The 25751-nt window shown below is 45.7% G+C and overlaps 1 long non-coding RNA gene across 2 annotated transcripts in view; it reads left to right on the top strand.

The window, feature by feature from the left end:
* Positions 1–25751, top strand: part of LOC138246570 (uncharacterized) — a 402277-nt gene that overhangs the window by 178184 nt on the left and 198342 nt on the right. For both annotated transcript variants that reach the window (XR_011194309.1, XR_011194308.1), the window contains exon 3: positions 5558–5616. This is a non-coding gene — a long non-coding RNA (uncharacterized lncRNA). The remainder of the gene's footprint in view (positions 1–5557; positions 5617–25751) is intronic.

The following is a 25751-nucleotide window of genomic DNA, read 5'->3' on the forward strand; positions in this document are numbered from 1 at the left end:
ATGAAAGTCACGCTGAGAAACGGGGGTCCAGCTGTGTTGTTTAAAATGTAGAAGCCACGGAGAGGAGGCTGGCACTGCCCCAAATGCTAGTGAAAGTATTTCGGTGCCACTTGGGACTGCTGGTACCTTTTTAATGCCACTATAGGCCCCACGTCTAGCTTCTGTTGTGTCATAATACAGAAACCAGGCTCACAAGTGCTGGCACTGTCCCGTTAGAAGTATAGCAGCCCCACTGATTACTGGTGGTACTGTCCCATTAGAAGTATAGAAGCCCCGCTAATTACTGCGGGTTCTGGCACTGTCCCATGAGAAGTATAGCAGCCCCACTGATTACTGGTGGTACTGTCCCATTAGAAGTATAGCAGCCCCACTGATTACTGATGGCACTGTCCCATGAGAAATATAGCAGCCCCACTGGTTACTGCGGGTACTGTCCCATTAGAAGTATAGCAGCCCCACTGATTACTGATGGTACTGTCCCATTAGAAGTATAGCAGCCCCACTGATTACTGATGGTACTGTCCCAAGAGAAGTATAGCAGCCCCACTGATTACTGATGGTACTGCCCCATTAGAAGTATAGCAGCACCACAGACCTGTCCTGGCGCTGTCCCATTTGAACTATAACAGACACACTGACTGGTGTTGGCACTGTCCCAGAAAATACGCAAGCCCCAGTGACGAGGTCTGGCACTGTCCGTTTCGGGAGTGTAACTGCCCAGCCGAGGTTACCCGCTCCCCCCTGTCACAGACGGTGGCCCTGGTGAAGCGCGGAGGGGCTGAGCTGCCCTTGGAAGGAGCTCCCGTTTCATCACACCCAGGGATGCTCTGGGCGGTGGAGGGGCGGAGGGCTGCCCGGCCAGTCTGGTGGGGGTGGGTGGCTAGGTGCGACCCCCCCCAGGCGTCCATGTGCCAGGGTCACAGCTATGAAAGCACAGTAACCCTGACCCCACCCCTCCTCGCCTCGGTGCCTCTCGGGTCAAAGGGCGGAGGCTGCGCCGTCTGCTGCCATGGCAACCGTCGCCATCAGTCGGGAGCCGTGGGGCTAACGAGCAGCATGGGCGTGGAGGGATGGGCCACGGGTTACCGTAGTGGGCGCCACGTCTCAGTCTGTGGCCGGAAGTCCTGGGACTCCAGAGTACTGCCTGCCCTCACTGGGCCCGAGCTGCAGGGGTGCCCCACTCTGGGGGTGGGGGTCTGACTGAGTTCCTAGACAGACTCACGGGCCAGTATGATTCCTGTAGATTTGTGTTACTCCGTTGAAGTTGCCCACTGAGGCCCGCGGCCGGACAGGCCTTTTTGTCCACGGGCATTTCCCCAGCGGGCCCAGGCCCTGCGGCGAGCGGAGGGAGGCTGCTGGAGAGACAACGAGAGGAAAGGAACAGAGAGGGAGGAAAGTGAGCAGAGAAGGGGAGCGAGACCATGGATGGGAGAGAGACCTTGGAGCAGGGCTGAGTTGAGCATTCTTGCCCGGGCTGCTTTGGTTCCCCAGCCCTGCTGAGGCTCAAAGCAACACAAAGAATTCATAGGTTTCTTTTAACTCACTAGGCTTGCTACTCCCTTGCTACTCCGGGGCGGTGTCCCATAGAGGATCGTTCGCGCTCCAGAGATTTCCTACTATTGTACAGCTCTCAAGAAAGGGGGTGGGTAGTGGTGGTAGAAAGGGGTGGACCTCCCACATGTTGAGCAAGTATCGTCCATAGTAGTTCATGTCGAAAATCGTGCAAACATGGGGTGGGTTATGCTTCTATGCGGTAAGATGCTCCTCCACCCAGGAGCATACGCTAGTGCTTCCAAGAAACACCAAACATGACATTTAGCACAGAATCCGCAGCACTCAAAACTGTGTTCATAATAACGATGTCCTCCAGTTGAGTTGGTTGTAGTGGATTCCTTTAATTAGTACCAAGGGCATCTAAAGAGATCGGTTGAGGATTGATCCATAAATACAGCGAAGTAGTCAGTTGAGCATAGTTCCATAAACACAGCCAGCACGTGTTTGGTCACAACTGGTGACTTTTTCAAGGCTATGAGACGGAAATGGATCCCATGGACCTGTAGATATTCCCCTCCATGTGGGCGCAGTCACTCACTGCTCCCACATGCAGGGGGAACTCTGTCCCCTTTAATAAAGCAGGCCATTTTCTGGCTGCACCGTGAAAGATAGGGCGGCTGCTTCTAACAGCTACCCTACCCTTCATTTATGAACTGCCTCAGGGCAGCCACACGTTTCGTCTACCTTTGGGGCAGAGCATCTGTAATAGGGCAGGCTGTTCCTTATTGCGCCAGGCCCACCTATTTAAAGGTGCACCGCTATGCAAACAGGGACAGAGCCACATTTACATAATGCATCCAGAGCACTTCAGTAGTGCACTGAATAAGATCAGTGAAGACTGAGATCGATGAGACATCGAGAGCGTGCCTTCCAGAAGTTATCAGTGACAAGCTATGGTAGCCGATGTCAGCCAGCCTTCGGACCAGCAAATCAGATGGCCAATTACAAATCCCAAATAATCGTGTGCTGACCCTCCCTGATCTTTTAAGGAGAAAAGTATAACGCGCTCTGTGCTATGACCTGGGCGAAAATCAGCCTAATCAGTGTCGCTAAGATTCTGGTTCACCATGTGGACGTGTCATTGAAAGGCAGGCATTCTGTCTAGGCACTTACCTAATAAAGCCAAAGGGAAGTAAGTCAAGTTTGAGAGCATAGATTAATTGACTCTCAAAGAGTCAAGCGCATGTTCAACTAGAGCACTAGTTTGTCCCACTGATGTTTTAATCTGTTGGTGGGCCCTTGAGAGGTTTGTCGGAGGTCCCCGCAGATGGTGCTGTAGAGTGGTATTGAGGAGGGTAATTTGAGCTCCGTAGATTTCCCAGGGTTATTTGACTCTATGGAGATGTAGTAAATCAGGTTTTCAAGCACTATGGATTCTCCAATGCTTGTCTCCTCTATGGGGATAATCTACAGCAGCCTGTTTGGGCTCCGTGTGTGGCTCTTGATTTCGTTCTACTTCCTACAGAGGGAGCTTCATGCACTTCCCATTGAGGTTTGTCTGTTGATTTGTTAACATATCTTTTGTAACTCCATGTATTGTTATGTCCTTTCATTCTGTGATCATAGACAGTGCTTCGTTGAGGCTCAGTCTATTTTCTTGTAGTGTTCTTCCCAATGGGAGTCAGTGGACTCATGGGTTTACTACTGGTGTGCGATATGGTTCATTGGAACACCTTGAATTCCCTAGTTGGGCTAAACCCAATAAAGGGATTGCACAAAGATTGGCTGCTCCTGTGTGGATTTCTGAATGATGATGCATTCTAAAGAGGTGCTATAAAGTGTTCTTTGGAGCTACATTAATTTCTCAGTGGTATTTCTCTATGAGGTCACAGTCAATGGCTGTTGTCGCTTTAAATTCCACATTAAGGTTCAACTCTATGAATGTGTTGGTAGGTGTTTGTTAGAGCACTGTGTGTTTCCTACATCCTTCTGTTTTTTGACCGGTTCTTATAGAGGTTTGATATTCCCCTTGAATTTTCTAAGGCTTTTGTACTCCATGGAAGATTCCTGCATTACTTTTTGGCATGAACTTGTATTTTTAGCCTTTCTTCTACACATTGGCTTTATTGGCCAGAGGTTTGTTGTTGCACCATAATTTTCCTACTGATGTTCTACTTAATGGAGATGCCCAACAGAGGGTTGAAGTCAATATCTTTCATAACAATGTGCTACTCAGTAGAAGTGACCTGATTGGTTTTTTGTCACACCATTGAGTTACTACTGATGAACTATTGAGCAGAGTTCTTTGACACTCCATGGCTTTTCCAGTGGTGAATTACTCTGTTGTGGTGAGAAGCGCTTGTTTTTCATGTATTTCTTAAATATAGCCTACTCTGTGAATGTTTCATAATGTGGGCCATTGGGCAGTATAGTTATACCCTGGGTGACCCTATTCCTCTCTAATATTTCTATGCTTTTGGTGCCTGCTGTTGGGATCCAACATGAATGCTATGCATTTGGTTCATATTTATAAACCTAGTAGACTGCTTTGGAATTTATTCATGTTGTCAATGCTTAACTAATGCCATAGATTTAAAACCTGCTGATAATCAAGAATTATTAATATAAATTAAACACATGTTGATTATCCTGTAAAAATGATCTGGATTTGGGGCACGTTGATAATTATGTAGCAAAGTATGTACAGTTCGGATGATAATTTAGTAGCCGCACAATGTATCTAATATCGCAAATGCTTCTGAATTGTTCTATGTTGTTAATCCTTTGCAGTATTGTAGATGCGCTACAGAATGGTATTCCTATAGCAATCAGTTGGATCCGTTGCATGTTGTAAATCTGATACTTATCCTCTGGTTTTAGTGAATATTAGTCATCCATTAGTAATGCTCGGGATTGCTAACGCATTAAATACTCAGTTAACAGTGCTCAAGATTTACAACTAATTAAAAAAAAACATTTTGTAATGTTCTGTATTTGATACACATTGATAATCCTGTTGTAATGATTTGGATATGGTGTGCAGATTAACAAACTTGCAGTGACCCTGGATTCGCTACGTGTAGATATTCCACAATTTCGTATACGTTGACAGTTCCGTAAGATAACCTTGGGTTACAGATTCATTGATAATTCTATAGCGAATCCTTTGCATTTGGCGCATGTTGATAAGACGGTATTAATACACTGTATTTGGTATATAGCAAACATCCTATAGTGCTGCTGTAGATTTGATACACATTGACAACCTTAGGCCATGTTTTGAATTCATTATTTGATGATATTGTTATATTAATTTAAAAAAAATACATAATTCAAGAATAGTGATCTAAATATGTTACATATTTATCATCCTATAGCAATTATATGGATTTGGTGCTTGTTAGTATTTTTTTTCTTGCTCAGGGACCTAATTTTAATAAAGTGAGGATACCATAATAATTCTCCAGATTTGTAAATTTTGACATTTCTATGGTAATGTTCATAATTTGGTAGACATTAACTTTCCTTTGTGAATGTCATAGGTTTGGTACATGTGACAATCCTTTAAGAATGTTTTGGATTTAGTCCACCTTGCTAATACTATACTAATAACCTTGGTTTTCTGCATATTGATAATCTTATACCTGAGCTCTGGATTGTATACATGCCTAGAATTGTATAATAAAATATGCAATCCAGCACACATTGGTAATATTGTAGCACTGTCCTGTATTAAGACGATTGTAAAAAGCAACTGTTGCTCTACCTTGAATACATGATGACAATTCTAAAGAAATTGGTTGGATTTAGGACATACTGATTATCCATCCCATAGAAATTCTGTTTATTTGAAATACATTGATAATCCTACAGTATTGCTTTGTATTTGGTGCTCATTAATAATATTTTAGTATGCCACTGATTTGGTACACTGCTGTTTTTTCAATAACACTGTAGATTTAATGCTCTGTAATTACCTAATATTTAGAGGTTGTGTGGTTTCTACATTTTGAAACAAACAATTGAAACTGTTTCATTTAGTCTATTTTTTGTGTTTTTACAGGGCCCAGTGACAAGGTCTTGAAACACCAATAAGCACTGGTCACCACAGGAGCAACTCAGGTAATAGCACTAGCAAAGCCAATAGTCCTGGGTTGGTGGTTAATGTAAAAAGCCCCTGTGTGTGTTGCGCATTAAGGCATGCTTTACATCTAGATTTTGTAAGGTTAAGTAGGAAGAGGTTTACTGTACTTTCTATGAGTGGGACACGTGATGTACTAAATATCCCATTTTTGTTTATTACCTTATTCTACTGAAGGGGTGAAGGTTTTGGTGTAAGCTTTGTGAAGCTTGCACTGCCACAAAGATTAACACAGGAGTGCGCACAGACTGGGGGTTCCACAGTAGGGATCTGATACGCGTTATAGAAAGAGACATTAAAATAAGGAACACAGGGTCAGATGTAGCAAAGGTTTTTCAAGTCGCAAACAGTGAATTTCACTGTTTGCGACCTGCAAAACCCACATTGCGATGGCCAGTTCCCATTTTGAGAGTTGGTAACCTGGTTACCGACTCGCAAAACGGGACTGCGAGTCGCAAATAGGAAGGAGTGTTCCCCTTCCTTCTTGCGAGTCGCAGCGCAATGCTGCATTGCTTTGTGACCGCGAACGCGGTCGCAAAGCAGTTGCAGCAACCACCAGTGTCACACTGGTGGTAACCCAGTCGCAAAAGGGAAGTGGTCCCCATGGGACCCTTTACCCTTTGTGAATGGCCTTGAAAACATTTTTCAGAGCAGGCGACTCTGAAAAAATGAAACTGACACGTTTCATTTTTTCGTTTTGTAATGCATCTCGTTTTCCGTTAAGGAGAACGGGCTGCATTACAAAAAAAAAAAACTGCTTTATTTAAAAGCAGTCACAGACATGGAGGTCTGCTGTCTCCAGCAGGCCACCATCCCTGTGAGTGCCGCAAGTCGCAAGGTGTAGGAGGCTGGACTGGCTTGTAGTGAGTACCAAGGGGTACTTGCACCTTGCACCAGGCCCAGTTATCCCTTATTAGTGTATAGGGTGTCTAGCAGCTTAGGCTGATAGATAATGGTAGCTTAGCAGAGCAGCTTAGGCTGAACTAGGAGACGTGTGAAGCTACTACAGTACCACTTAGTGTCATATGCACAATATCATAAGAAAACACAATACACAGTTATACTAAAAATAATGGTACTTTATTTTTATGACAATATGCCAAAGTATCTTAGAGTGTACCCTCAGTGAGAGGATAGGAAATATACACAAGATATATATACACAATAGCAAAAATATGCAGTATAGTCTTAGAAAACAGTGCAAACAATGTATAGTTACAATAGGATGCAATGGGGAAACATAGGGATAGGGGCAACACAAACCATATACTCCAGAAGTGGAATGCGAACCACGAATGGACCCCAAACCTATGTGACCTTGTAGAGGGTCGCTGGGACTATTAGAAAATAGTGAGAGTTAGCAAAATAACCCTCCCCAAGACCCTGAAAAGTGAGTGCAAAGTGCACCAAAGTTCCCCTAAGGACAAAATAGTCGTGTTAGAGGGAGAATGCAAGGAAAACACAAATCAGCAATGCAACAACGATGGATTCCTGTCTGAGGGTACCTGTGGAACAAGGGGACCAAGTCCAAAAGTCACAAGCAGCTCGGAGATGGGCAGATGCCCAAGAAATGCCAGCGGTTGGTGCAAAGAAGCTCTTACTAGGCTGAAGAACTGTGAATACTGCAGGAACGACAAGGGCTAGAGACTTCCCCTTTGGAGGATGGATCCCCCACGCCTTGGAGAGTCGTGCAGATGTGTTTTCCCGCCGGATGGACGCCAACAAGCCTTGCTACACGCAAATCGTGCGTTTGGTGTTTTTGGACGCTGCTGGGGCCCAGGAGGGACCAGGAGGTCGCAAATTGGACCTGCTGAGAGAGGGGACATCGAGCAAGACAAAGAGCCCTCACTGAAGCAGGTAGCACCCGGAGAAGTGCCAGAAACAGGCACTACGAGGATGCGTGAAACGGTGCTCGCCGAAGTTGCACAAAGGAGTCCCACGTCGCCGGAGACCAACTTAGAAAGTCGTGCAATGCAGGTTAGAGTGCCGTGGACCCAGGCTTGGCTGTGCACGAAGGATTTCCGCCGGAAGTGCACAGGGGCCGGAGTAGCTTGCAAAGTCGCGGTTCCCAGCAATGCAGCCCAGCGAGGTGAGGCAAGGACTTACCTCCACCAAACTTGGGCTGAAGAGTCACTGGACTGTGGGGGTCACTTGGACGGTGTCGCTGAATTCGAGGGACCTCGCTCGTCGTGCTGAGAGGAGACCCAAGGGACCGGTAATGCAGCTTTTTGGTGCCTGCGGTTGCAGGGGGAAGATTCCGTCGACCCACGGGAGATTTCTTCGGAGCTTCTGGTGCAGAGAGGAGGCAGACTACCCCCACAGCATGCACAAGCAGGAAAACAGTCGAGAAGGCGGCAGGATCAGCGTTACAGAGTTGCAGTAGTCGTCTTTGCTACTATGTTGCAGGTTTGCAGGCTTCCAGTGCGGTCAGCGGTCGATTCCTTATCAGAAGGTGAAGAGGGAGATGCAGAGGAACTCGGCTGAGCTCATGCATTCGTTATCTGAAGTTTCCCCAGAGACAGAGACCCTAAATAGCCAGAAAAGAGGGTTTGGCTACCTAGGAGAGAGGAAAGGCTACTAACACCTGAAGGAGCCTATCAGCAGGAGTCTCTGACGTCACCTGGTGGCACTGGCCACTCAGAGCAGTCCAGTGTGCCAGCAGCACCTCTGTTTCCAAGATGGCAGAGGTCTGGAGCACACTGGAGGAGCTCTGGACACCTCCCAGGGGAGGTGCAGGTCAGGGGAGTGGTCACTCCCCTTTCCTTTGTCCAGTTTCGCGCCAGAGCAGGGGCTAAGGGGTCCCTGAACCGGTGTAGACTGGCTTATGCAGAATTGGGCACATCTGTGCCCAACAAAGCATTTCCAGAGGCTGGGGGAGGCTACTCCTCCCCTGCCTTCACACCATTTTCCAAAGGGAGAGGGTGTCACACCCTCTCTCAGAGGAAGTTCTTTGTTCTGCCATCCTGGGCCAGGCCTGGCTGGACCCCAGGAGGGCAGCTGCCTGTCTGAGGGGTTGGCAGCAGCAGCAGCTGCAGTGAAACCCCAGGAAGGGCAGTCTGGCAGTACCAGGGTCTGTGCTACAGACCACTGGGATCATGGAATTGTACCAACAATGCCAGGATGGCATAGAGGGGGCAATTCCATGATCATAGACATGTTACATGGCCATATTCGGAGTTACCATGGTGAAGCTACATATAGGTAGTGACCTATATGTAGTGCACGCGTGTAATGGTGTCTCCGCACTCACAAAGTTCAGGGAATTGGCTCTGAACAATGTGGGGGCACCTTGGCTAGTGCCAGGGTGCCCTCACACTAAGTAACTGTGCACCTAACCTTTACCAGGTAAAGGTTAGACATATAGGTGACTTATAAGTTACTTAAGTGCAGTGTAAAATGGCTGTGAAATAACGTGGACGTTATTTCACTCAGGCTGCAGTGGCAGGCCTGTGTAAGAATTGTCAGAGCTCCCTATGGGTGGCAAAAGAAATGCTGCAGCCCATAGGGATCTCCTGGAACCCCAATACCCTGGGTACCTTAGTACCATATACTAGGGAATTATAAGGGTGTTCCAGTAAGCCAATGTAAATTGGTAAAAATGGTCACTGGCCTGTTAGTGACAATTTGAAAGTAATGAGAGAGCATAACCACTGAGGTTCTGGTTAGCAGAGCCTCAGTGAGACAGTTAGGCACCACACAGGGAACATATACATGCACACCTATGAGCACTGGGGCCCTGTGTGACAGGGTCCCAGTGACACATACATATAGGCCACAAACCTATGAGCACTGGGGTCCTGACTAGCAGGATCCCAGTGACACATAACAACCATACTGAAAACATGGTGTTTTCACTATGAGCACTGAGGCCTGGCTATCAGGATCCCAGTGAGACAGTGAAAACAGTGACAAACACCCTGACATACACTCACAAACAGGCCAAAAGTGGGGGTAACAAGGCTAGAAAGAGGCTACCTTCTCACACAACCCCCCCCCAAACGAAGGACAATAAGGCTAACATTGGCCAGTTGAGACTTTATTGTCTAAGTGGTGATAAGTAGAGAGTAGCTCTGCAATAGACTGGTTACTCCCTTTATCATCCACTATATGGTTACTTCCCTGTGGGGATGTAAACCACCCTGTTTGAAGTTTTTTAGCTAAGCAACAATGTGAAGATGTATTTTCAGAGTTTCTATCAGTAAGTTTTAGTTTAGAGCAGTGGGAATTGTCCACTGAACCTATTTGTATTGATGGAAATGCCAGACAGGGATGCTGTCTCAGAAAAGCCATAGCTGGGCAAAAACTTTGTCCATTTGGCTGGAAGAGAGAACAGGGATGCTGTTTCTCTTGAGTTGGAGCAGGGCAGGGATGCTGTCCTATGAGCTCCACACTAGGGCAGGGATGCTGTCCTAAGTGTTGTGAGGCAGTACAGGGTTTCTGCACTAAAGTTTCTCTGGGAGGGTTGGAGGGATGCTCCATGTTAACTAAAATGGTGCTCTTTTTGTCACCAATGTTAGTTATCCCACAGAGAGGTACTTCTACCTCAGGGAGTCCAGCTATGCCAGCTGATGATTCCCTTGGAACAGGTGCCACCCCAGGAGAGGTTTCTCCCACCACAGGAATGGTATCCTGAATGGTAGAGTGGTTAGGGGATACTGTGATACCCTTTTTACCTGTTGATGGAGAGGGATCCTGAGTTTTCAGGCCTTCTCTCCTTTGCTTTTTCATTTCAGTAGAAATGAGAGGGAACAATTCCTCAGGGATGCCCAGCATGGCTGCATGGGCATAAAACTCTACATCAGCCCAACCTGAGGCCTCTAGGTCATTACCTAAGAGACAGTCTACAGGTAAGCTAGGTGATACCACCACCTGCTTAGGGCCCGTAACTCCACCCCAACTAAACTGAATTATAGCTAAGGGAAGAAACTTAGTGGAGTTATGGACATCAATAATCTTATACTGTTGTCCAATGATGTGTTGTTCAGGAGGAACTAGGTTTTCAGTCACCAAAGTGAAACTGGCACCTGTGTCCCTGTAGGCCAAGGCCTCAACACCATTTATTGAAACTGTCTGCCTGTACTTATCCATTGTAAGGGGACAAGCAGCCAGTGTGGCAAGGCCAATGCCACTAGGTGTGACAGAAACTGTCTTGGGACTGATTACATCAGTTTCCACTATGGACCCATAAGTGAACCCAACTACACCCTTTGCTTGACTGTTGCCAGCAGTCCCACCACTAGTACCACTACTGCTAGGGGCACTAGAGCTTGATGTATTAGTGGTGGTAGGCTCACGGGGTTTACCTGGACAGGACTTATCCCCTGGCCTATGGCCTCTATTTTTACACACAAAGCACCAAGGCTTTTTAATGTGTGCAGGTTGGGAAGAAGAGGAAGAATTAGTTTTATCCCCACCCTCTGAAGAGTGTTTAAGATTTGAAGTGGGATCTTTGGTTTTACCCTTATCCCCATGCTTATCTTGAGATTTTTCACCATCTTTCTTCTTATTGCCATCTTTGTCACCCCCTGTATGAACTTTTCTGTTCACCCTTGTTCTGACCCATTTGTCTGCCTTCTTTCCCAATTCTTGGGGAGAGGTCAGATCAGAGTCTACCAGGTACTGGTGCAACAAATCAGACACACAATTATTAAGTATATGCTCTCTCAGGATTGTGTTATACAGGCTTTCATAATCAGTAACTTTACTGCCATGTAACCACCCCTCCAAGGCCTTCACTGAATGGTCAATGAAATCAACCCAGTCTTGTGAAGACTCCTTTTTGGTCTCTCTGAACTTTATCCTGTACTGTTCAGTGGTTAAGCCATAACCATCCAGGAGTGCATTCTTAAGAACTGTAAAATTATTGGCATCACTTTCTTTCACAGTAAGGAGTCTATCCCTACCCTTTCCACTAAATGATAGCCATAGGATAGCAGCCCACTGCCTTTGAGGGACATCCTGTACAACACAGGCCCTCTCAAGTGCAGCAAACCACTTGTTAATGTCATCCCCCTCCTTATAAGGGGGAACTATCTTGTGCAGATTCCTGGAATCATGCTCTTTTGCAGGATGACTATGGGGAATACTGCTGCTGCCACCATGGGTATCTAAACCCAACTTCTGTCTTTCCCTCTCTATTTCTAAAGACTGTCTATCCAAATCCAGCTGTTGCTTCTTGAGCTTCAGTCTGGTTTGTTCCACTCTCAATCTATTGAGCTCCCTTTCTAACAATCTGTCATCAGGGTGGGTGGGAGGGACATTTCTAGATACAGAGGTATGATGGGAATGAACAGAAGGAGACCTGTCCCTTACAAAGGGCACCCTAACAGCTTGGCTACCAGCATAATGTGAGAGCACATCATCAGTATGATGTGATTCAACCTCTGTACCAACTATGCTAGACTGTCTAGTAATGGGCAGGCTGAGAAGTTTCTTTCCTGAACCTTTTCCTGGGGGAGTCCCTGGATCAGATTGAGAACCATTAGCTACTTTTTCTACAGATTGGGCACTTATGGCCTTATCCTGTACTCTAAGCATATTAATTAACAGTTCTAAGGAAGGATTCTTCCCTACACTCAAACCTCTCTCTATGCAGAGACTCCTTGCTCCTTTCCAGCTAAGGTGATCATATGCAAGTTTGGACAGTTCAACTTTTTGGCCTGTGCCAGACATTTTTTAGAGAGAGTTAAAGTGATAGACAAAGAGAAAAAAGTTTTTAGAACTTTTTGGAAAGACAGAAAAAAACTTTTTAAACTTTTAAGAACTTTTTGAAAGTTTAGAAGTACTTTTCAGCACTTAGAAAAGAGTGAAAAGAGGAAATGCAAAACTTTTTGGCTATGTGTATATACACTGACCTTGTTTTGTATATTTTTCTCTCATGAAAAGTACAATGACAAGAGTGGTAAGTAGTCTCAAAGCACTTATCCCACCGCTGCACAACCAATGTAGGAGGCTGGACTGGCTTGTAGTGAGTACCAAGGGGTACTTGCACCTTGCACCAGGCCCAGTTATCCCTTATTAGTGTATAGGGTGTCTAGCAGCTTAGGCTGATAGATAATGGTAGCTTAGCAGAGCAGCTTAGGCTGAACTAGGAGACGTGTGAAGCTACTACAGTACCACTTGGTGTCATATGCACAATATCATAAGAAAACACAATACACAGTTATACTAAAAATAATGGTACTTTATTTTTATGACAATATGCCAAAGTATCTTAGAGTGTACCCTCAGTGAGAGGATAGGAAATATACACAAGATATATATACACAATAGCAAAAATATGCAGTATAGTCTTAGAAAACAGTGCAAACAATGTATAGTTACAATAGGATGCAATGGGGAAACATAGGGATAGGGGCAACACAAACCATATACTCCAGAAGTGGAATGCGAACCACGAATGGACCCCAAACCTATGTGACCTTGTAGAGGGTCGCTGGGACTATTAGAAAATAGTGAGAGTTAGCAAAATAACCCTCCCCAAGACCCTGAAAAGTGAGTGCAAAGTGCACCAAAGTTCCCCTAAGGACAAAATAGTCGTGTTAGAGGGAGAATGCAAGGAAAACACAAATCAGCAATGCAACAACGATGGATTCCTGTCTGAGGGTACCTGTGGAACAAGGGGACCAAGTCCAAAAGTCACAAGCAGCTCGGAGATGGGCAGATGCCCAAGAAATGCCAGCGGTTGGTGCAAAGAAGCTCTTACTAGGCTGAAGAACTGTGAATACTGCAGGAACGACAAGGGCTAGAGACTTCCCCTTTGGAGGATGGATCCCCCACGCCTTGGAGAGTCGTGCAGATGTGTTTTCCCGCCGGATGGACGCCAACAAGCCTTGCTACATGCAAATCGTGCGTTTGGTGTTTTTGGACGCTGCTGGGGCCCAGGAGGGACCAGGAGGTCGCAAATTGGACCTGCTGAGAGAGGGGACGTCGAGCAAGACAAAGAGCCCTCACTGAAGCAGGTAGCACCCGGAGAAGTGCCAGAAACAGGCACTACGAGGATGCGTGAAACGGTGCTCGCCGAAGTTGCACAAAGGAGTCCCACGTCGCCGGAGACCAACTTAGAAAGTCGTGCAATGCAGGTTAGAGTGCCGTGGACCCAGGCTTGGCTGTGCACGAAGGATTTCCGCCGGAAGTGCACAGGGGCCGGAGTAGCTTGCAAAGTCGCGGTTCCCAGCAATGCAGCCCAGCGAGGTGAGGCAAGGACTTACCTCCACCAAACTTGGGCTGAAGAGTCACTGGACTGTGGGGGTCACTTGGACGGTGTCGCTGAATTCGAGGGACCTCGCTCGTCGTGCTGAGAGGAGACCCAAGGGACCGGTAATGCAGCTTTTTGGTGCCTGCGGTTGCAGGGGGAAGATTCCGTCGACCCACGGGAGATTTCTTCGGAGCTTCTGGTGCAGAGAGGAGGCAGACTACCCCCACAGCATGCACAAGCAGGAAAACAGTTGAGAAGGCGGCAGGATCAGCGTTACAGAGTTGCAGTAGTCGTCTTTGCTACTATGTTGCAGGTTTGCAGGCTTCCAGTGCGGTCAGCGGTCGATTCCTTATCAGAAGGTGAAGAGGGAGATGCAGAGGAACTCGGCTGAGCTCATGCATTCGTTATCTGAAGTTTCCCCAGAGACAGAGACCCTAAATAGCCAGAAAAGAGGGTTTGGCTACCTAGGAGAGAGGAAAGGCTACTAACACCTGAAGGAGCCTATCAGCAGGAGTCTCTGACGTCACCTGGTGGCACTGGCCACTCAGAGCAGTCCAGTGTGCCAGCAGCACCTCTGTTTCCAAGATGGCAGAGGTCTGGAGCACACTGGAGGAGCTCTGGACACCTCCCAGGGGAGGTGCAGGTCAGGGGAGTGGTCACTCCCCTTTCCTTTGTCCAGTTTCGCGCCAGAGCAGGGGCTAAGGGGTCCCTGAACCGGTGTAGACTGGCTTATGCAGAATTGGGCACATCTGTGCCCAACAAAGCATTTCCAGAGGCTGGGGGAGGCTACTCCTCCCCTGCCTTCACACCATTTTCCAAAGGGAGAGGGTGTCACACCCTCTCTCAGAGGAAGTTCTTTGTTCTGCCATCCTGGGCCAGGCCTGGCTGGACCCCAGGAGGGCAGCTGCCTGTCTGAGGGGTTGGCAGCAGCAGCAGCTGCAGTGAAACCCCAGGAAGGGCAGTCTGGCAGTACCAGGGTCTGTGCTACAGACCACTGGGATCATGGAATTGTACCAACAATGCCAGGATGGCATAGAGGGGGCAATTCCATGATCATAGACATGTTACATGGCCATATTCGGAGTTACCATGGTGAAGCTACATATAGGTAGTGACCTATATGTAGTGCACGCGTGTAATGGTGTCCCCGCACTCACAAAGTTCAGGGAATTGGCTCTGAACAATGTGGGGGCACCTTGGCTAGTGCCAGGGTGCCCTCACACTAAGTAACTGTGCACCTAACCTTTACCAGGTAAAGGTTAGACATATAGGTGACTTATAAGTTACTTAAGTGCAGTGTAAAATGGCTGTGAAATAACGTGGACGTTATTTCACTCAGGCTGCAGTGGCAGGCCTGTGTAAGAATTGTCAGAGCTCCCTATGGGTGGCAAAAGAAATGCTGCAGCCCATAGGGATCTCCTGGAACCCCAATACCCTGGGTACCTTAGTACCATATACTAGGGAATTATAAGGGTGTTCCAGTAAGCCAATGTAAATTGGTAAAAATGGTCACTGGCCTGTTAGTGACAATTTGAAAGTAATGAGAGAGCATAACCACTGAGGTTCTGGTTAGCAGAGCCTCAGTGAGACAGTTAGGCACCACACAGGGAACATATACATGCACACCTATGAGCACTGGGGCCCTGTGTGACAGGGTCCCAGTGACACATACATATAGGCCACAAACCTATGAGCACTGGGGTCCTGACTAGCAGGATCCCAGTGACACATAACAACCATACTGAAAACATGGTGTTTTCACTATGAGCACTGAGGCCTGGCTATCAGGATCCCAGTGAGACAGTGAAAACAGTGACAAACACCCTGACATACACTCACAAACAGGCCAAAAGTGGGGGTAACAAGGCTAGAAAGAGGCTACCTTCTCACACAAGGGGGTCGCAAATTGCGACCCACCTCATTAATATTAATGAGGTGGGCCTTTGCGACCCCCTTGCGAGTCGCAGATGGTGTCGGGGACACCATCCTGCATCCTGAATTGCGACTCGCAATTTGCGAGTCGCAATTCAGGACATTGGTACATCTGGCCCAAAATCCCTATGTGAGTGTGAAGACGTCACATTAAAAATGTTATTCTCTTACTGTGAAAGTTTTGTTTTTATAATTCGAATTAGGTGCTCCCGGCACCCGGCAAAAACAGAAGGAATGCACAGAGTGCGGCAGATGAATTTGTTCACCAAAGCCCCCTAAAACTACTGACAGTCCTGTGGATGTCAGTTAAAGATCTCCAGAGGTTGGCTTCTAGAGAGAAGCAGCCGGTGTTTGACTAGTACTATCAGAGGCATTTGTGGTGAAGCTTAGCTCAGTTAAAAGTCAAAACAAAAGTATCAGGAAAGCAGAAACCTTGGGCTGAGAATGGGTGTCTTCAATGGAGCAGAATATTGTAGTGACCGCAAAAAGTTGCCCCCTCTCACGTGGGCACGAGACTGTGTATTCGAGGGTCAGTTGGAATGGAAAGAACATGACTGTGAAAGTCGAAGCTGTAAATGCAGTGGGGACGAAAAATTATGTAAAGTTGCTGCTGGGGAGGGGTCGGTTTTGGTTGTACATGGGATGAAGAGACCCAGTTAGGGTGTTTAAATAGTTATGCAAAAGAGGTGTAACCGCGGATCTGCTAGTCACTTCTGATTCAAGGCCCACTGTTAGCTCACAGAACATTTACAAGTTGGCAGAGAGATCAAGTGCTAAATCACTGGTCATTTTCTCCTTTTGCTTAAAATGTTAAAAAAATGTGGTGACTTTGGATAACAGTGGCAGGGCACTAACTAACGTGCCCTCCCACTTGTTTGTATCATTCGTTCTTAACCTATGACCCAAGGACCCCTTGGGGCCCGCGAAGGCTAGTCAGGTGGTCTGCAAATTTAATATTATTAAAATTAGTAAAATATTAAAATCTACACATTACAATTAATAAGGTATATATAAAAAGAAGCAAAATTCAAACTGTGAATTCTCTTTCTATATCTCATTGTGAAGTACACAAAATATTTCAATATTTGATTATTTGTTTGATGTATTTTTTTTATTTGTTTGAGGTTACAATCTTAGAAATTGTTTGGGCTCGAGGTCCCTAGCTTCCAATGATGACTAAGTGGGGGTCCCCGGATCCCAATAATGATTCAGTGGGGGTCAACAGAACTCAGGAAGCTAGGAACCGCTGGTTTACATGCTTCAGTAATATGTTTGCTACTCTGTGTTGGTGCAGAGTTGAGCTATAGGGACCACTGCAGAAGACAGAAAATTAAACTTCGAGATGTGACCACACTAGGCTGCCGCACCAGCAAGAGTTTCACACAGTACTTTTACTAAGTGATACTATGCAACAGATCATCCACCCAACCCCCCCCCCCAATTAAACTGTGGTAAATCCAATCTTACATGCGTGTTGTCTGCCCATCCCAGTGAACTGCCCACCTTGTTACGGGCACTATGAAGGTGTGTTTTTAAAGTACTCGCTACCTTTATTGTGCATGTTTTTAAGCCCTCACAACATCTTCATATAACTGGAAAAAGACAGGGGCAGATTGTGAGACCTTGTCTTTAGTTGTGGGGCCACATGCGGTGACTTCATAGTATCCATGGTGGATGCCATTGCTTACCATTGGCGGTAGAAACCTTACGACAATTTCATTTCCGTGTTGTAAGCTTGTCTTTCCAAAGGTGGCAGTAGCGAGCAGTCAAGGCTTACTCCAATCGGTGGGCAAGGGGTTGGGACCCAAATAGAGTATATCACAGTAATCAGACTCTGTGAGTACAATATCTGGCACTCACATTTTATTTAGAGGAGTAGGTTATGGAATGGACTCATAAACCATAACCCTCCCATTCCCCAACTAATGTCTTCTGAGTCCCTGTACACTCAAGTGGCCTCTGCATACACACAAAGCGTGATTAGGCACTCAAAGTGCTCTGCAAAGTGATAATGGAAAGTGGTCCACCATACGCAAGGCGAGACGGCTCTTGCGCTTCCCCTTAAACGTTCACCGTAGGATCACAAGGTTAGAGAGTCCACATTAAGGTGCAGGTGGGATCTCCTATGCTATCCTTTTTGTTTGCCCCTTCTGTCTCTCTCCCTTCTGTTTGCTACTTGTGGGGCTCCCGGCATGGACTCAAAAACAGAACGTGAAGTTCTGTGCTAGAGCATCCAAGGAGGCTGCCACCTTTCGCTGGTACACCACTGCTGGTCTCACCAGTGTATAACATGCTATTGTAATGCTCTGAAATAGATGCTCTGTGGTATTCTCATGTGGTGATGCTGTGTCTGTGATTTATCATTTATAGTGCAGTGTTGTGGCAGTATTCCTATGTGATGATGAGGATAAGGCCTGGTATAGCGCAGTATTGTACAGTGCACTACAGTATTCCCACAGTAATGCTGAGATGTTGGCCTCATAGTGCTGTAGGCCTGTAATGATAATGTGGCATATCCTTTCTAATGCTGTGCTTTTTGCACAGTACAGGGCAGTATTTCTGTGATGATGCTATGGTTTTGACACATTATCCTGTGGTATTCCTAGTTTAATATTGTGCGAGTTTGAGCGACTTCTTCTCTCGGTGATACTGCTTCTGGGCATGGAGCCCTTTGTTGGATTATTTTCTTTCCGCTGTTGGGTGCAGACAGGTTTCTTCTGCTCCGGTGGATCTCTGTTCGGTATCGTCTCAGCTTTATTCTAACTTTCTATAAACGTCAGTATAGTTTTGATTGCGTTTTCTACTCTTCATAGTCGATCCAATTTCGACCGTCGGGGTCGATTTCACTCCCTTAGGGGCGACCATGCCATTCTAGGGCCTACTTTGACACACTGTACTCAAACGATGTTAGGCTGATGGAACGAACTCCGTTTCGATTCTGTCCTCCATGTCACACCAAATTTCCCTACAGCGACCAGCATTTGATGTGTAATCTGTGCCTGTCTCTGGAACCCAGCGAAGAGAACTGCAACGCTTGTAGATCATTTTGATCAAAGCAGACTCTCCAGGACCAAAGAGCGTGACGATTGGAGATGGTGTCCAAGTCGACAGAAGACACACCTAACATCTTTGGAGAAGAGCATGTGCAGGAAGAAGTAGGACAGCACACAACCGTATCCATTACAGATTCATACTTGGATCAAAACTCTGATGTCGACAGTCAGTTCATTATACCACTGGTGCAGTACGTGAGTACATCAGCCCCATCACACCAAAGAAAGACAATTAAAAAGACTCCTGCATTGGTCATCGGTCCTCCACTGCCCTCGGGCCATGGTCGGAGCCGAAAAATACATGCGGATGACCAACCTTCAGGTTCAGCACCGAATCTAAAGACGAAATTGCATTCAGCATCGACCAAACAGGCTGCTATATCTGTTTGGGTATCGAGTCAAAAATCGGACATTTCCACCTCGAAGTCAAAAAAATGAACACCACTTTCGGAGGCGACATTTTCGGTCCAAGTCAAGCATTCCATGTCGAAACCTTCAGAATTGAAAACTGCCAGCAGTAAACATTCTGCAGTTACTGAGAAATCATCTGCAATACAACCTGTATTAGAGGTTATGGATGCTAAGCAATGCAAACTTCACACACAGAAGGAAACAGGAAGGGTCATAGCCTCTCCTCTTGTAAGAACTAAAAGGAAACTTTGGATGCTGGGCCTCCACCTAAGGAAGTTCTAAAAGAGAAGGACGTAGAAAAGGCTACACAACATCCTATCTTCACCACCACATTCTCCTTTTCTTCCTTCTACCCCACCACCACCCTCACATACACAGTTCTCTCCGCAGATATCATCCGCATCACCTCAGAGGGATGACTTAAGTAAGTTTCAAGAAGATGGAGACCCATGAGATCTATATGATCCTGATCCCATTCTCCCTAATGACCCAGATTTATACCCAGCGAGGCCATCTCCCCCTGAAGATACCACTGCTTACAATCAAGTGATAGCTAGGGCAGCTGCGTATCACAATGTATAGTTGCATATGGATGCCATTGAAGAGGATTTTCTGTTTAATACCTTGACATCGACGCACAAAGAGTACCAATGTCTCCCTATGCTTCCAGGCATGCTTAGACATGCTACAGGCATTTTTAAGTAACCCGACCAGGCAAGGATAATTATACCCAGGGTTGATAAAAAGTACAAACCTGCACCGTCTGATCCAGTTTTTATTAGAACACAATTACCACCGACTCGATAGTTGTAAGTGCGGCAAGAAAACATGCCAATAGTCAGTCTACAGGAAATGCTCCTCCTTCAGACAAAGAAAGTAAACTATTAGATACAGCAGGTAAAAGAGTGGCTACTCAGGCTGCGAACCACTGGAGGATTGCAAATTCCCGGGCACTTCTGGCAACGTATGACAGGGCCCACTGGGATGAGATGGAAGAGATGTTGCAGTATCTTCCACCGGAGCATCAGAAAAGAGGGCAACAAATAGTAGCAGAAGGACAGGCTACCTCTAATAACGCAATTAGATGCGCTACTGATGCAGATGATGCAGCAGCAAGGGTGTCAACGCCAGCATAGTAATCAAGAGACATGCATGGTTAAGATCTTCAGGTTTTAAACCCAAGTTACAGCAAACTGTATTAAACATGCCCTTTGATAAGGAGCATTTATGTGGACCAGAGGTGGATACCACCATAGAGAAGCTTAAGAAAGACTCCGAAACGGCTAAAGTTATGGGTGCGCTATACACCACACTCACTAGAGGCAGCTTTCGTAGGCCACAATTTAGAGGTGGTTTCAAACCATCAACCACAGACCCATCCACCTGGCAACAGGAACAGGGGTCACACGTCAGTAACAGAGGTTCATGAAGAAGTTCTCACAGGGCATCTAATAATAGAGGAAGAGAAAAAACATCTGCTTCCAGTGGTTCCTCCACCTCAACAAAACAGTGACTTCTTACAAATCCCCACAGTGCATGCATCTCCCGTGGGAGGAAAACTTTTATCCACAATGGTACAACATCTCTGCAGATCAGTGGGTTCTATCAATTATCCAACATGGCTATTGTCTAGAACTCATATCCACTCCACCAAACATTTCTCCTCGTTCCCACAGACTTTCTCAAGACCATCCCATTCCGTTGAAGGAGAAAATACAGTCCCTTCTTCTCAAAGGGGCTATAGAACCAGTACATACACCCCCAAAAGGGTCAGAAGTATATTCTCTTTACTTCCTCATACCCAAAAAGGACCGTTCATTAAGACCCAATTTTAGATCTCAGACCTCTCCATCTATACATACTCTCAGAGCATTTCCATATGGTCACCCTGCAAGGTGTTTTTCCCCTATTACAGCAAGGGGATTACATGACAGCAATGGATCTCAAAGATGCTTATTTCCACATTCCCATGCATCCAACACATCGCAAATATCTAAGATTTGTCATTGCAAGAAAGCACTTACAATTCAAGGTACTACCATTCGGAGTAACAACAGCTCCAAGGGTATTCACAAATGCTTGGCAGTAGCAGCAGCATATCTAAGAAGACCACACATACATGTTTTCCCATATCTAGGCGACTGGCTCATAAAGGCCAATACAATTCAACCTTGCCAGGAACACACTCAGTACACTTTCAATATTCTACACAATTTGGGGTTCACAATAAATTACCTCAAATCTCATCTTCAACCATCACAAATGCAGCTTTCTCAGGGAGCAATTCTGAACACTGAGTCAGCATTAGCATATCCAAACCCAATAAGGATTCAAGCTTTTCAAAATCTCATCTCTAAATCACAGGAGAATCATACTTGAAGCTAGTGCTACAGCTGCTGGGAATGATGGCTTCTTGTATAGCCATAGTTCCCCATGCAAGACTACACATGCATCCATTGCAACAGGGCCTCTTTCAACAGTGGTCTGTCACAGGTCATCTTCAGCATCTAGTATTGTTAGACCGCCAGACTCGCCGCTCTCTGCAATGGTGGAATCCCACCAGCTTTTCAAAAGGGCGGCCCTTTCCGGACCCTGTACCTCAGATCACTCTCACAGCAGATGCATAACAGACAGGTTGGGGGCTCACCTCAACAACCTCACCATACAGGGGAAATGGGATCCTATTCAACAGACTCATCGCATCCATTAGTTGGAACTGCTAGCAGTCTTTCTAGCACTCAGAGCATTTTTACACAAATCTCACACAAGATAGTGTTTGTCCGTACAGACAATATGACAACAATGTATTATCTGCAAAAAGGGGGGAATACACTCGTTGCAATTGTCCCTTCTAGCTCAGGCAATTAGGAAGTGTCAACTCACAATCGCATTCAATTATTGTCAGAAGATCTCCCAGGAATGGTCAATCAATTAGCGGACCTATGAAACAGGACGCAGCAACAAGTCCACAAGTGGGAAATTCACCCACAGGTACTTCACTAATACTTTCAATTGTGGGGAACACCAGAAATAGATCTCTTTACCACCGCAGAAAACTCAAAATGCCAAAACTTTGCATCCAGATACCTACACACTCAGTCCAAAGGCAGTGCTGTATGGATGAATTTGTCAGGGATATTTGCTTACGCTTTTCCACCTCTCCCACTCATACCATTTCTAATACGCTGTTGGATCTGTCGGTGGTTCCACATCACAAACTTCGAAACAGCCCAGATCTTTAGTTTCAAAAGAGAGGTCAAATCCGACATCTAAACCCCAAAGCACTCAATCTTGATATATGGCTCCTGAAGTCATAGAGTTTGGTTACTTACAACGTCCTTCTGAATGTATGGACATTTTTAAAGAAGCACGCAAACCTACAAATAGACAGTGTTATGCTGCTAAATGGAAACATTTTGTATACTGTTGTCAACCTAAAAATAGTGATACACCTAAACCCTCAGTACAAGACATTATCTGTTATTTCCTACATTTGCAAAAGGCAAATCTAGCATACTCTTCTGTTAGACTTCGTTTAGCAGCCATAGCTGCTTACCTCCAAAATAAACAACATCTCTCTATTTAGATTTCCTGTAATTAAGGCATTTATGGAGGCCTTAAGAGAGTTATTCTACCCAGAGTTCCTCCAGCTCCTCTACAGAACCTTAACATTGTACTTACTAGACTTATGGGTCCACCATTTGAACCCATGCACTCCTGTGCTTTACAGTTCCTTTCATGGAAGGTTTCTTTTTTAGTAGCTATAACTCCTTTAAGAAAAGTTAGTGAAGTACAAGCATTCACGTTAGAGGCACCCTTCTTCCACGTACATAAAGACAAAATAGTACTTAGAACAAATCCGAAATTTCTTCCTAAAGTAGTTTCACCATTTCATATTAATCAAACAGTGGAGTTGCCAGTCTTCTTCCCACAGCCAGATTCAGTCGCTGAAAGAGCTCTCCATACTCTAGATGTTAAAAGTGCTCTCATGTATTACATTGACAGGACAAATAGTTTTAGGAACTCAAAACAACTATTTGTAGCTTTTTCAATGCCTCACAAGGGTAACCCAATTTCAAAGAATGGATTAGCTAGATGGATAGTCAAGTATATCCAAACTTGTTATCCTAAAGCCAAAAGACAACTACCAGTAACTCCTGGAGCACACTCTACCAGGAAAAAAGGTGCATCTATGGCCTTTGTAGGAAACATTCCAATAGCAGATATTTTAAAAGCTGCTACACCACACACGTTTACTGAACACTACTATGTAGATTTTCTAGCTCGTCAACAAGCAAATGTGGGCCAAGCAGTCCTTAGGACATTATTTCAAGCTACTCCAACTCCTACAGGCTGACACCGCTTATTTGGAAGGGGACTGCTTTAAGGTCTATGCAAAGCATGTGTATCTACAGCTACACGTGCCATCGAACGGAAAAGTTTACTTATCCAGTAGACATCTGTTTGTGGCATGTAGTCCTCTAGTTTCACATGTGCCAACCCTCCTCCGTGGATGCCTTTGGTCATTGTAGTACAACATATTGTGAATATGTATATACATTGCATGGACGTCTCTTTTGTTTACTATCTGCTTATATATATAGATACACTCTTCACCCGCCTGTGGGAAAACAATCTAACAAAGGACTCGATGCCCATGCGCAGTATCACTGAGAGGAGGAATCACTCGAACTCTTGACTCAAAAATATTCTAAGAAGAAAAACAACTTGTAACACTCCGAGCCCAACACTAGATGGCGGACTTATGCAAAGCATGGGAATCTACAGCACTACATGCCACAAACAGATGTCTACTGAATAAGTAACACTTTCCATTCTCTATTTTAGGCATGTGATGTACTTTAATGTTGCACTTCTATGCAAAACCAGTGAAATTGTTGCAGTGTAGTATACGTAGGGCGATGCCTTCACTGTCTGCTCTCAGTCACAACCCAAGCAAGATTTTATCTCCGATATCACATAATGGAGGGCCCTGTGGATCGTCACTCTTACATATTTTAGTACCGTGTTGTCACATTTGTGTAGCTCTTACTGCCTATATGTGGATCATTGCGGCGCTTACCCACACAGGTTTGAAGCTGCTACATGTAGGATGCATGGTTAGAATTGTGTTGTTAGGGCTTTCCCACAGACACCTTGTGGACGTCTGTTGCCGAAGACCACACAAAAAACAAATTGGCTTCATTATCATTTTAATGCGCATGCTTCTTTTTCTATGGCTTTCCATCCTCTCCATCCCTTGATTATAACTACTTTTGAAACCTTTTGATTGGATGGCTTGTACCACTGCATTTCTCACATTTAGGGGACAATTTATTTCTTTTTCATTCAGCACTCCACAAGAGTCCATGTGTTTCCTTGCTGTGCCCCTCGTGTGCAGTTCCCTCCACAAATGCAACCCCCATTCACACTCATGCTGCACCCTCCCCCGGCTCATCCATGATTTTTCCACTTGTCCTCACTCTTGCTGACCCTCATCCCATGTGCTCCGCGCTGCTCCCTCTTCTCCCTCCCATACTTTGCTTCCCCACCAAATATATATATCTTTTTATTTATTAAATGTATTCCCCCATACCACCCACCTCTACCCTCTTCACCGTTGTTTCCACCCAATTTCTCCTCAATATCTCGGCCAAAATAGTTTTTATTTCAAACTTTGTGGATGTTCAGGCAGCTGCCATTTGCTGTTGGTCCTCACTGTTTGGGAATAAAAGTGCTTTTGCACAAGTATAATTTTTTTTATTTTATTTACCACAGCAAATTGCACCTGCCATATTACAATGTTAAGCAAAGAAATAAGACTTCAATATGCTGCCCATGTCAGTCCATAGGCACATGTATGGGGTGCGCATAATTTTTTGGTTTTATTGTTGCTGTTCCTGCACAACATTGACAAAAAGCATTTCCTATTGGCAATGCTATGCACCATCGCCAAAAGTATTGTCCAAAGCAATAGGTTAAAAAAGTGAGAGCTACTGGCTTTGCCAATGCTTGTTTTTGTTTTGAGAGTATGCGGGAAGGGAAGGGAAGGCTGTGTGGTTGTCAGTCCTGGAACAGAAGTGATGCTGAATTACACAGCCGGGGTGCTTGGTGAACTGGAACAGAGCCAGGCTCAGGGTGGGCGGGATTGTGCACTGGCGCGGTTGTGTCTGTGTTGGAATAGAGACAAGGTGATAGCAGGGTTTGGGTGAATTGACGGAGTAGATGCTCAGTGGTGCCAAATGGCAGTTTAGAACGACTGCTATGTGGGTGACGATACCCTAAAATGATGTAGCTCGTGTGAGGGAAACTGGCGGAGCACGATCTCAGTATGGGTAAAGGATCATGGCAGGTTGAAGGATTGGGTGGGTTGGTTGAGAAGTGTCACTGTACTGAAACCCCCGGGAGAGTAATATCCACTTTACAGTAGACATGTGTTTAGGAGGCTGGCCTGGCTTGTAGTGGGTACCAAGGGGGTACTTGCACTCTGTACCAGGTCCAGTTATCCCTTATTAGTGTAGAA

This window comes from Pleurodeles waltl, chromosome 7, assembly GCF_031143425.1.
Source record: "Pleurodeles waltl isolate 20211129_DDA chromosome 7, aPleWal1.hap1.20221129, whole genome shotgun sequence".
NCBI classification, from domain to species: domain Eukaryota; kingdom Metazoa; phylum Chordata; class Amphibia; order Caudata; family Salamandridae; genus Pleurodeles; species Pleurodeles waltl.